This window comes from Carcharodon carcharias, chromosome 6 (assembly GCF_017639515.1).
Source record: "Carcharodon carcharias isolate sCarCar2 chromosome 6, sCarCar2.pri, whole genome shotgun sequence".
NCBI lineage: Eukaryota > Metazoa > Chordata > Chondrichthyes > Lamniformes > Lamnidae > Carcharodon > Carcharodon carcharias.
The window spans coordinates 21,959,414-21,972,806 of NC_054472.1; the positions used below are offsets into that span (position 1 = coordinate 21,959,414).

At 41.6% G+C, this 13,393-nt stretch overlaps 1 protein-coding gene and 1 long non-coding RNA gene across 3 annotated transcripts in view; one reads left to right on the forward strand and one right to left on the reverse strand.

Annotated features, from left to right (window-relative positions):
• LOC121278775 (arf-GAP with SH3 domain, ANK repeat and PH domain-containing protein 1-like) overlaps positions 1–13,393 on the reverse strand; it is a 393,348-nt gene that overhangs the window by 118,080 nt on the left and 261,875 nt on the right. The window lies entirely within an intron of this gene.
• On the forward strand, positions 1,016–10,280 carry LOC121278776. The gene is made up of 3 exons (XR_005943282.1): positions 1,016–1,285; positions 8,863–8,984; positions 9,946–10,280. It is a non-coding gene; the product is annotated as an uncharacterized LOC121278776 (long non-coding RNA).

The following is a 13,393-nucleotide window of genomic DNA, read 5'->3' on the forward strand; positions in this document are numbered from 1 at the left end:
GGAAGTGACCATAGGGAAAAAGTACTTTGTGTGCAAAGTATTTATTTCAGCTAAGTCCATTGCTTGAAGGTGCCCTCTACAGCATATGAACCACACAATATAATAAAAGCAAAATACTGCAGATTTGTAACAAAAACAGAAAATGCTGGAAAATCTCAGCAGGTCTGGCAGCATTTGTGGAGGGAGAAACAGATTTAATGTTTCAAGTCCAATATGACTCTTCTTTGGAACTAGAGAGAGGTAGAAATGTGATGGGTTTTATGCTGTTGAATGAAGTGGGGAGGGGCATTCCCCGCCCTCCCCCTCCCCTCTATTCAATAGCATAAACCCCATCATATTTCAACCTCTCTCTGGTTCCAAAGAACAGTCGTATTGGACTTGAAACATTACATCTGTTTTTCTCTCCACAGATGCTGCCAGACCTGCTGAGTTTTTCCAGCATTTTCTGTTTTTATATAACCTCAATAATTTGTCTTGGATTTAATAGGGAGATTTTTCAGGCTAATAGTTGGCAACTTTCCAAATTTTCAAGTATATTGTAAAATTTACACCTTATAAGCCTTTTTTTAAAAAGTGAAACAATCATAGGAACATGGACCATATCAAAACCAAACAAGTTTAGCTCTCAAATTTAGCAAGAATATTCTCCTGTTTTAGTAATGACATTATGAAATGAAGCTGTGAGAGAATTATTTCAAATGTCAGAGTCCCATATTCCTTATTCAATTTCAAACTTTTCAGTTTAATCCTTCAAAGTGTAGAGCTGAAGCAAGGAGCTTAATATTAAAAGGATTATTTGGATCATTTAAATAGGTTTTCAATCTATATTGGAGGCCTATAAAATACTACAAACTTTGCTATACAGTACTTGTAGTTAATGATCATAATCTAGAGGCAATACCTTTGGGAAAACAAGTTTGAGTTTAGGGAGGAGATGAGCCAGCAGAACAGCATTCATTTTGTTGCAACTATGTCATGTGGGAGGTATGTGAAATTGCATCTTGATGCAGTTTGAAAAGAAATGACAACAAACCTGCTAACACTTTTCACAAGGCTTGAAAATGGGCTGTAACCTCAGGCTAGAGTCAGAAAGTGCTGGCGCACAGAAATTAGAAGAACTAAATACTACTTACTTGGTCTTGAAAATTACATTGCCACTTCCGTTCACCGGAGCTGCTTGGAGCCTGCAGCGAAAGACTCCTCTCAGGCCCCAGCAAAGTCGAGCTCCAGCGTATTCAAGGAGGCCGCACTCCCTTTTTTTACAGCACTTGCTGCTGTCAAGCAGGTAAGTTCAAAGGGCCAGGGAATTTGACAGGCTAGGGGAATGCAAATGTCTATAAGTGCAGAGGATTTGTGGAGTGGGGGTGTCTGGGAGAGTGGGGGTTGTCGGAAGTCACTCAGAAGCTAGAAGAGGTTTCAATTCTCTAACTTTTTCTGTACTATTGGTATAACCCTGGAGGAAGCATCCGAAGTTAGTGATTTAAACTGCATTTTCAGGTGGTTCCCAGTGTAGCGTAATTGTCCAGAGGAAGTGTGCACTTCTGGGCAATTGCCGTGCAAACCCTTACCTGGGAACATCCCAGAGGGATTCCCAGCACATCTCTGGGGTATCCCCAAATCTGATGCTGGGGAGCTTGGAAATTACGGGCAGCAATGTTAAACTTGTAAGAAAAATTATTTGTTTAAATATATATTAGAAAATAGCAAAAACTCTACATACTGTGGGAATTAAGATAGTAAAGGGCAAGATATAGAACATTTTGGGCAGGAAATGCTTATCCACTTATATGTTTACAGTCTTAAAATAACAGCCACCTTGTTTGGACAGATTATCATCAGAGGAAGGGTAAATGTCTAGAATCCAGCAGCAAATGTATCAATCAAGCATGTGTTAAGAAATAAATTTTGCAGAGCTGCACATTTTAACATATCAATTAGAAATAAAAAAATACAAGGGGCCGTATTTTCCTGTAGGAGACAGGTGACAGGAGGTGGGCTCAATTCCAGGTTGCGAACCCACCTCGGTCACAAATCCAGTATAGGCAGCAATTTTCCCCTGGTCAGGGCCTTAATTAGGTAAGGGGGAGGTCTGCCGTCCAATTAAGTGGTTGGACACCAGAATGGAGGCAAAGAAGGCAGGATAAAAAAAACACAACTCAGCCACCAGTGTGCCTGAATCATCCAGCTCATTTTTAAGTACTGTCAAGGGACCTTCAGGGAAGAGAAAAATCTGTTCTGAAACTTCTCTTTGTTGTGCTCCATTTGTAAGACCCTCTACAAACTGGCTTCACAGTGGTCCACTGCTTGGAGCCTTCACTTTGCTGGTTCAGAGCCGCTCTACAAATACAGTCAGCAATGACCCTGAACATTCTCCCTTCTCTCCTCCGTGTGTGTGCAGACTATAATGCACAGTTACTAGAGATGCCAGTGAAGTGGTGCAATTAAGACAAACATGTTGAGGGGCTCTCTCCACATATGACCCTGAATCAAACAGCCCTTCTCAAAAGACCTATGTGACCATCCTAAAGGTGTGAGACCACCGAATGAACAATGTCTTGAGCACTTCTGAGTTCACACCATCCAAGGGGAGTGGGGAGCTTAATGAGGTCTACCACTTAATAACCTTGATACACATTCCCTGATGGCTTGCATACAGTGATGCTCCACTTGCCAGTGATGAGGACCCACGGCAATCACACACTGGGGGTCAGCACTTGGAGAAGCACGAGCAAATGTGTTCCCATCTGTTGGGAGTTCCTTGAGGACATGCAGGATCATTGACTGTGAATAGAGGAGTCCATGCAGTAGATGAGCTCAACCATGTCTCAGGGCTTGGAGCGCATGAGCTCCATCTGAAGAGGGTGGCAAACTTCATGGCAAGACATATACAGCAGCACCTGGAGTGCATGCAGGAACAGCACACTGTCCTGCTCAGAATTTATGGCACTTTATGTAGTCTGGACCAGTCAGTTCAGCAACTGAGCATTGAAGTCCATGAAATACATGAAGTACTTTGCAGCCTGGGCAGGTCAGATGCACAGGTGACCCAGAGGTAGCTGAAGGAGATGCTAGATGCACCCCAGTGGGGAGCTTCCCTCAAAGCAACAAGAGTGGCAAACTAAGTTTGAAGATGTGCCTAAAGAGGTTGAGGATGCTACACCTCTCACAGTGCCCTCATCATCCTTGGCCCCTCTGACAGAAGGAGTATCTGTGGAGCAGCACCCAGTGAGGAGAGGCTGCCCCTGCTGGCAGAACAGTCCCAAGGGAGGCCACAACAGGTCCCTTCAAGACAAGGGGCAAGAGCCACAAAGGCCAAGACATGAGCTGGCTGCCTCCACCTCCTCCAAGGCACGAAGGGAGAAGAACATAGGAGTGCCCAAGAATGGCACTGCATTGGTCTGAGCACTGAGCGAGTCTACTGTATTATTAGGCTCACTCCATAAAAATACTTGCTCTTTGTTATCATGAGGTGCATGATTTAATAAGCGTTCTGCTTAACAGCAGTAAAAGTGTGTAAACAACCATTAGCTTTTCACCAGTGACAGTGGAGACGCCCAGGCAGCAGTCCATCTCTCTGTGACTAAAATTATACATGTGGGACACATGGTTATCTTTCCTGTGCCAGCACAAGCTTGCTGCATTCACAGCCATGTGGTTAGTCCCTCAGGCTCAGAGTTCATCAGCTGAATTTTAGCTGGATTAGTTGATCCCTCGTAATCATGGCTGCCTTGTTGCAATGCCCCCCAGACCTGACCACCTCCATGGTCACCTCGACCAGCTCATGCAACAGAAGACTCCCCCTCCATTTCCCCTGTCCTATCCTCTCCGAAAACATCACATTTGCCTCTGTCTTGGCCTCTTCAAAGGTCACTCCCCTTTCTTGGACCATGTTATGAAGCATTCAGCAGACCACAACCATGCGAGATACCCTAGCAGGTGTCATGAACAGAATGTATTTTGCTCTTACTGCCTGTAATCAGTATGCTCTGTATGGAAAGAGGTGTGTCTTCTCTTACCCTTGGAGTGTGTATCAAAACTAAATTCAACAGTAAGCTTTTGAGAGTTTAAAATAAAGGTTATTTATTCTCACACACGTACCCCAAATTAACGCAACATCACACACTTAGTCTCAACCATACACACACACAGGATATAGATAAAGGTCGTACACTTAAACAGATTACAGTTAATTCAGTCTCCGATTTACGATTCCCAGGCTCCCACATGCAGACCTATGATTTCTTGAATAGTTTTAATGATTTAAAGTTGAAGTGAGGGTCTTGTAAAGTGAAGTGTTCACAGCAAGTTGCAAGTTTTCTTGTAGTTGAATATCTGTTAGGTTGGTTCTCAAGTGAACTTTGAAACTGGAACAGGTTAGCACTTTAGCTGCTTGATGACTTGCAGCTCGTTTCAGAGTCGAAGTTCCAGAATGACTGATGGTTCTGATAGACCTGCTAGGTCACGGAGCAACAAGTGTGCAGTATCTGAAACCAGCTTCAATCGCTTGAATACTGGGTTAGCACTTCTGATGCCCACCCAGTCAAGTTTGGATGGGGGAGACCACAATGATACAGTGGCCATTGAGCTTCAATCTTCTCTTTTGTCCAGCATGAAACATGGAGACAAACAGTCTGGAAACTCCATAGCATTTACGTACAGAGTAGAAATGTCATGAGTCACAGGATTTGCAGCAGCCATCTTAACAGCTTGTTTGTGTCCAATTTTTAGAAGTATTGACTGAAAGTTCATAATATGACATGTTTGTACTGGACGTGACACAGGTGTTTATTGCTGTGGTTCAGACAGCAAAAGCATATTTTTAGCAGGCCAATGGACTGCTGAATGAAGGTTCTGTTGAGCAGATGTACATCATTGTAACACCTTTTAGGAAGTGCTCATGGCAGTCACAGAGAGGAGCCCTTGTCCCCTAGAATTCATCCTGGGGGGTGGGATGGAAGAGTTTTGGAAGGGTTAACTGGCAAATAATGAAAGCTTCATTGCAGTGGGAGAGAATCTATATTTTTAAATTTAATTTAAATGACCCTACCTCAAAATAGGAGATGAACTGAAAATGAAACTAAAGGGGAAGCAGAAAAGGTACACACAGAAATGAGACTGAACTTCCCAGTTTCTAAGGAAACCAAAAACAAACGGAGTTGGGGAATCAAAACTGAAACATTGTTGAAAGACATAAAAGGACACAGATCAATCTAAGCAGCAAGAGTAGTTGTGGAGACTGCTGGAGCAGAACAGACAAGCTGAAGACAACTCAAGAGGAAGAGGCTTAATCTAGAAGCTGAGAATAAGCAAACAGAATGGGCTACAACATCCAAGCTCCAGAGCATCGTACTGCAGGGGAACCCCAAAGATGCGCTGGGGAATCCCCTTCGGAGGTTCGCAGGTAAGGTTTGCATAGCAATTACCCGGAAGTGCAAACTTCCCCTGACCAATTGCCCTGCACTGGAAACCATCCGAAAAATGCAATTTACATCAATAGTTCACCAGAAAAAGTTAGAAAAATTAACACCTCTTCTAACTTCTGGGTAACTACTGCACAGGCCCAGACCGAACCTTCACAGGACTCCCCACACACCCACGAACCCCCAGGGGAATTCCCCCCTCCCACCGCAGGACTCGCTACATGGGGGCTCTTCCCCCTCTGTCAGGCCCGACTCTCACTCCGCTGCACCACCGAGGCCTGACATAATCCCCAAGGCCCAACAGCCCATTCCACCCACCTGAAGCCCAACCCAACAAGCCTCCCCACCCCACCAAACCTAGGCCTGATCTGACTCGACAGCCCCCAAGGCCTCCTCGAGGCCTGACCTGACCCCCACCCCACACCACATCCTGCAGTGTTCCACTGGCTCTAAAATCCAACTTTTTATTAAGGCCTTAATGAGTTTACTTTGTCTCATAATAAGTACATGTCTGTTCCAAGGTCCATGCTCTTTCACATGCTGCAGAAAATGGTTGGCGCTAGAAACAGAGGTGGAACTTCCATCCACATTGCCTGATGGCAATTTTTTTTCCATCCCAACTCAGGACAGGAAAATCTGAGCTCTCTTGTGCTAAAAAGGTCTTCACAAATCAATTTGTTAAAAAAATCTGCAAAGCATGTTGGATAAGGGATGGCTGGGAGAACTCATTTCCCCCTGCTTTTTCCAATAGTGCAGATGCAGTCAGCTTCAATTCTGCTACTTGGAAATGTCTACCATATAGGATTTATATATCTTCTATATAAATAAAAAGGCTTGACAAATACAAATATCTAAAGAGCAAGTTACATCTCATGAGATTAGAACAATTAAGGAAAAGGTTGTGCGCGTACTGAAGGGATGGAAATTAATAAAGGTCATGGATAGCAAGGGAAGACAGTGATTAAACACTGCAAAAATATTAGTATCGTGACAAGATGCTATATATCAGAGTACTCCTCCTAATGATGTTTTGCCAATCATTGTACTTGAGTCACATAACTTAATATCCTGGAGAGAATGTTGGCTCCAAACAGATTACGTTTTCAACACAAAATCAAACTTCCTCTTCAGCTGATAACTTTTTCCTAACTTAATGGCTGATGTGTAATTAATTACTCTCATTTGTCAGTGCTCCCCACCCCAAAAAGGGTACAATCTGGCCAAAAATGAGAAATGGACATAAAGTTCAGAGAGCTTTGAACATACTGGCAAACACACAAGAAATATTTGAAACTTCCAAAGCCTTATTAAACCTGAAATCAGTTATTTTTTTCTGATCGTATACATGTGCATTTCCGTTCTTTTGATTGTGATATCTGAAAAGCCTCAAAATGCAATGGAACTTGTTGTTGATCTTTCTAAGCGACTTGATATGTTCAGTAAAATGAAAATCATTGTTATAATAGGAAAAGACTGTTTAACAAATACGAAAACTTAAACATTGAACTATTTGTTGAAATACACAAGGAACTTTAACTTAACATCCCCGGTCCTAAATTAACATTTCCTCTCAGGTGAGCTGCCTGTGGAGGTGTGAGCAGCATCAATAGCCCTCCATAAATATGCAGATGAGGCCCAAAGCTAATTGCTATTGATCTTCTAGTCACATTGGACCCACAAATGGGCCCAAACAAATGTTTATCCCTTAATATTTGCTCATCAGTTGAATTTTGTAACACCAGAGATTTGCTTAATTTTGTCTTTGCAAAAGAGCTAATTACAACAAGAAAGAGGTTTTCCCCTCGCATTTCAGTCTAACAGTTCGACTGTGAGCCTCAGATTCAGTGTGTGCTGCCTGAACAATAACTACTGGATGTGGCAAAATTTCATAAACTGGCAGCTCAAAGGCAGCAGTGATTCGCTTCCCAATTGTTCTACTTGACAAGCCGCCTTCTTTGTTTCCACCACCAATAGGGGCTCCCCACTCATGGTCAACAATAGCCTGCACTTTTATAACACCTTTAATGTAATATAATTTCCTGAGATGCTTCACTGGAGTGCTAGCAAACAAAACTGAGCCATATAAGATATTAGGACAGGTGACCATAAGTTGGTTAATGCAACAGGTTTTAAGGAATGCTTGAAAAGAGAACAGAGGTTGAGAAACTGGAAGGATTAGAAAGGGAATTGCAGTGCTTAGACCAGGACTGTTGAAAGCACAGTCGCCAATGGTGGAGCAGTGAAAACTGGGGATACACAAGAGGCAAAATTGGAGGGAAGCAGAAATCTTGGAGGATGTAGGACTGGAGGAGGTTGCAAAGATGGGGAGGGGCAAGGTCATTGCAAAAAAGGATGAAATTTTTAACATTGAGCCACTGCTTAACTCTGGGTCAATATAGGTCTGCGGGAGATGGGTGAACAGGACTTGGTGCAAGTTAGAATATGAGCAGCAGGGTTTTGGGTGAGCTCAGGTTTGTGGAGTAAGGTGGGAGGCCAGCCAGAGAGTGTCAGAATTGTCAAGTCTACATGGATGAGGGTTTCAACAGGGGAAAGCTGGGATAGGGATGGAAACAGAATGTTACAAGGTGGAAGGAGGCAGCCTCAGTGATGGAGAGGATATAGGAAACTCAGCTCACAGTCAAATAGGAGAGCAAGATTGCAAACAAGTTGAGGAGTGGAATCAGTAGCTAGAGAACAGAGTTTGTGACTCCATCAATTTTATTACCAGAATCTGATCATTGAAAGTATAGTTTGGAGGTGTGGGGGGTGAGAGGGGGGGAATGGATGGTGAAGGGAGCAGTGAAAAACTATGCATACAGCAAGATTACCCAAACAGAGATCAGCACATTGAAGACCAGGATGCAAAAGCAATCCTATGATTGAAGCTCTGACTTAAGACTCCAATATACTGCTTTTACAACTACTGGGTCCCCTTAGTTATATTCAAGGTGACATCTAGGCTGAGTTATTGCTCACCTGATGGTAGATCTGCAATGATACGTAACTGGCATCCTTTTTGAAAATGTCAATTAAGTCTAAGCTAAATTTCACATATCACGAGACATTTCATACGACCCGTTGCTGTTGGGTTAAGCAAATGCAGTACTCTGGTTATGCTGTGACATTAGTAGCTTTAGCAATAAATAATCTGATGATTTCCAGATTATTCAGTAGTTGCACTTTTTGGCAATCCTACGGGCCTCATGTTATGGGATAATTTTGAAGCTTCTTCACATGAACCTGATACTCAGATAAGATGGTGATTTGCTACATCTATATACTGCTGTATGAAGTATTCACTGTGCATGCAAAAACACCTAAAATCAGAAGAACTAACTTCTGAAGAATACAATTCAGTACTGCAAAGTAATTCATTTGTTTTAAACATCCTAATTTATTTATTTTGCATTCGGCCATCATGCCATATTCGTTTATCTTACAGACAGGACTTCTCTTGACTAAGCGCCCTGGCTCTGCTTTACGATTGTTGGTCTGGATGACACCTCTCCGTGTCGAATTCATCACGGAACGAGTGCAGTGGTTGCTGGATCTTTCTGTGCTCAGGTACTTCTGGATCAACAGAAAATAGCTTTGCTGGTTGGCTAACTAATTGATGCAGCATACAGATAGCTAATTTGAGTGATTTAGAAAACTGCTTGCAGAGAGGCAGGAATTAGCTACTGTCCTTTCATTGATTGTCGAGTGCAAATAAATTAATAATAATGTTGTTAACAAGCTCCTGTGAATGATGTTTTGAGTATGGTAACAAGAATGTTTCATTAATAGATTTGATATGAGAAGTGCTGCAAATGGCTCAATGTGAAGCTTGAGAAGTTTTGCAACTCTGATGAAAAGTTGCACTTAAAATTCTAACTCAGCAATTCTCTCCAAAGATGCTGACTAACCTATTGATTGACATAAAAGAAAATGCTAGAAACAAATAATTTGATGTGACTGGTGTCATTTTGGCTTGGAAACCCGAATGGTTTAGTGTGGCAATTTCAAAGTCACAGAACAAAATAAAACTTGTGGGAAAGATTTTGGATTAAATTGGCTTTATTAGGATATTATAGCCGATCAGTGGTTGTGTGTGGAGACTGGTCTATTTCACCATCTTTATTAATGATTTCGAAGAATAGAAGAAGAGAATTATTCACAAGTTTGTGGATGATACAAAAATTTGTACTGCTTATGATGGAATCTGTGGTTTCAAAGCTTGTGTTTTTTGAGAAAATCCTACTTGAAGGGAAACTAAGAAAGCAAACTGACCCTCTCAGTTTCTAAGGACACTAAGACTAAAACCAAGATTGGAAACCAAAATTTCTGGGGAGACTCAAACTGATTGTAACTATATGAAAAGAATAGAGTTAGCAGAGCTCAGAGGATGTTGACTATCCTAGTGGTGCAATACAGGCAGGCTGAAGATGACGAGACTAAATCCAGAAACTGAGAATAGGCAAATATACAGCTTCTATAGCTGTTTCCATTACTTGGAAGATGACATTGGTGGATCTACACCATCCAGGTCACTGTAAGCAGAGAAGAGGATGTTCTGGAGACGTGTGCCATTTTTGGTGACAACCATGCCCATGGAACTTGGGCTTGTCCTACGCTACTGCCGGCTGGGGATCAGGCTAAATCCTACAAGAGAAGGGGCTGAAATTTTGCACAAGGAAGACAAAGTTTATGACTAAGATTGATGACGTGTGCTGAATGGACTGTCAAATCAATTTGTAAGCTATGTATTAGTTGTATCTGACATTTAATGTGTAATTTATAGTTTATCAACAGCAATTTGCCAAATAATTCAAGCTTAACTTATACTGACCCTGGCTTTTAGGGTACAGGTGGTTACCTAACTTAGTATTTGGTGTTTGCGTTTTTTGACTCTTGTATCGATAAAATTCTTTTGTTTAAAGTGTAGAACATTGCGGCTTCATTCTTTGTGAAAAACTGGGATTTCAGTTTTTTTTTAAAAAAGTTACTGGCCTCAACCATAACAAAATTGGCAGCTCTTTGCAGGATTTTGAATCCACAGATGGATTTCAGTGCTGGGATTTGCTAAAGTTTTGACTAACAGGATTTCACAGTGAATTTTAAAGAACCTATTAGAAAGGCTTTGTCAATTGCTGAGGTGTTTCTTGAGGGGAAAATTTCTCACTGATTTGCAACAATTAACAAAGGTTAGGTTAATAGAGGGACTGAGAACACAGAAGTCATTGGTACATTGGCAGAGCATTTGGAATTTGAAGAAAAGATGAGCTTCCTTGATTGAAACCCAGCTGGCGATCCTGGTTTGCAGGGATTGCCTCAAACACGGTTTTCTGAGGAAGAATCAGAAAAGGTCCCTGAATGTTATTACCTTAAAAAAGGAAGTGGAGACCTCCTCAGAAGCCAGCAGATAAGGACAAGAGTCTATCAAATTGTTGTCCCTCCTAATTACCTGACAGAAATTTTACGAATTATGCACGAGATGCCAAAGGCAGGTTATTTAGGAATGAGATAGGCTAAGGAAGCACTTTTATTAGCCAAGATTGCGTGAGACCCCATGGTTGAATTCTGCAAGGTACATCACCTGGATGGGAAGCCCCAGCCATCAATTAAACCAGTTACATTGATCCCAATACCTGCTTTTGAAGAATTTAGTAGGATTTTAGTGGATTGTGTGCTGCCCTAGCCAATACCAAAACAGAGCATCAATATCTTTTAACCATCATGGGTTTGCCTACCCCATTACCAGAGGCAATACCCTTAATAAAAATTATTACAAAAGGTTAATTCAGTTTTTCACCAGGTATGGGTTACACAAGGAGGTTCCGTTTGATCAGGGATCAAATTTTATGTCATGAGTATTCGAGGAGCCAACATGCAGTTTGGAGGTAAAGCAGATTAAATCATCTGCATCCCATCCACAATCTCAAGGGACATTGGAAAGATATCAAGCCTTAAAAAAACTATGATTAGAACTTATTGCCTTGAATATGCCTAGAACTGGGATAAAGGAATTTCATTTTTATTATCTGCCATTGGAGATGCAACTAATGAGTCAATTGGTTTCAGTTCCTTTGAGTTCATCTACGGCCATCAAGTAAGGGGACCACAAATTAATTCAAGAGAAAATTATGACCGAGCAAGAAATTACTCCGTTAGAGTATGTGTCCAAGTTTTGAGAAAGACTGTCAAAAGCATGCACAGTAGCTCGGCAACATCTTAAGGTTTCCCCAGAGGTAATAAAAAAACAAGCGGACAAGACAGCTGAAACACAGACTTTCAAACCTGAGAATAAAGTGCCTGTTCTGTCACCTTTGCCAGGTGAACCACTAACAGCTAGGTTTAGTGATCCTTATTATATTAAAAAGAAACTCAATGAGGTAAACTATGTAATTAGTAAGCCAGACAGAAGGAAACACCAGTATGTCTGTCATATAAATATGCTAAAATGGTATTATGATAGGAAAGCTGGTCAACCAGTGAATGAACTCCAGGCAGTAAAAGGAGAAAAATGGTGGTAGTAATATACCTGAGGGCTCAAACAATGAGCCAGAGATGGAAAGTTGACAGAAATGGAAAGTTGTCAGATCGAAACCCCACTAATGAAATTAGCCAATACGGAAATGTTATAACATTTGGATTGAACGCTACAACATCTTCCAGAGAAGTCTAAGAATGATATAGCCAAGCTGCTAAAAAAGTCAGTGTACACAGACCAGGGCAAACCTTTAATTGTGCATGACGTTGATGTTGGAATTGCTACACCCAAACAAAACCCTTACACCAACTCAATCCTGGAAAATTGGCTCAAATCAGAGGGGAAATTAAATTTGTGTTGGACATTATGTCCGACCTTGCTAGTGCACAAATTATTGGAATCAATTCTGAGAGACAGGATAAACTGTCACTTAGAAAGGCATGGATTTAAGAAAATACTGTGTCTGACTAACTTGATTGAATTTTTTTTAGAGGAAGTATCAAGGAGGATTGATGAGAGTAGTGCAGTTGGTGTGGTCTACATTGATTTTAGCAAGGCTTTTGACAGGGGCCCAGATGGTAGATTGGTTAAAAAAATAAAAGCACATGAAATCCAGAGGAATGCAGCAAGCTGAATATAAAATTAGCTCAGTAGCAGGAAACAAAGGGTAATTGTTGTGGCTGGAAAGCTGTTTCCTGTAGGGTTGTGCAGGGCTCAGTACTAGGTGCTCTGCATTTTTGTGGTATATATTAATGATTTTGACATAAACATTGGGGGAATGTTCAAGAAGTATGCAGACAGCACAAAAATTGGCTACGTGGTAGATAGTGAGGAGGATTGCTGTAGACTGAAGGAAGATATTGATGGACTGGTCAGGTAGGCAGATAAGTGGCAAATGGAATTCAACCTAGTGATATATGAGGTGATGCATTTGGAGAGGTCAAAGGTGGCGAAGGATTACATAATAAATGGGAGGTTACAGAGGTGTAGAAGAAATGAGACACCTTGGAATGAATATCCACAGATCCCTGAAGGTAGCAGGACAGGATAATGGGGCGGTTAGGTTAAGGCAGCATATGGAATCCTTTCATTTATTAGCTGAGGCATAGAATATAAGAGCAGGGAGGTTATGCTGGAACTATATAAAACATTAGCTATGCAACACCTTGAATACCGTGTGCAGTTCTGGCCACCTAATTACAGAAAGGATGTAAGGATGTTGCTAGGATCAGAAAATTGTAGCTATGAGGAAACATTGGGTAGAATGGGGTTGTTCTCTATGGACAAGAGGAGGCTGACAGGAGATTTGATTGAGATGTACAAAATTGTGAAGGGCCTGGATCGTGTGGATGCTTTAGCAGAGAGGTCACTGGCTAGGGGCTTAGATTTAAAGCAATTGGTAGAAAGATTAGAGGGAAGTTGAGGATTTTTTTTTCCACCCAGTGGGTTGTCGGGGGTCTGGAACTCTGCCTGAAAAGGGCTGGAGAGGCAGAAATCCTCAACT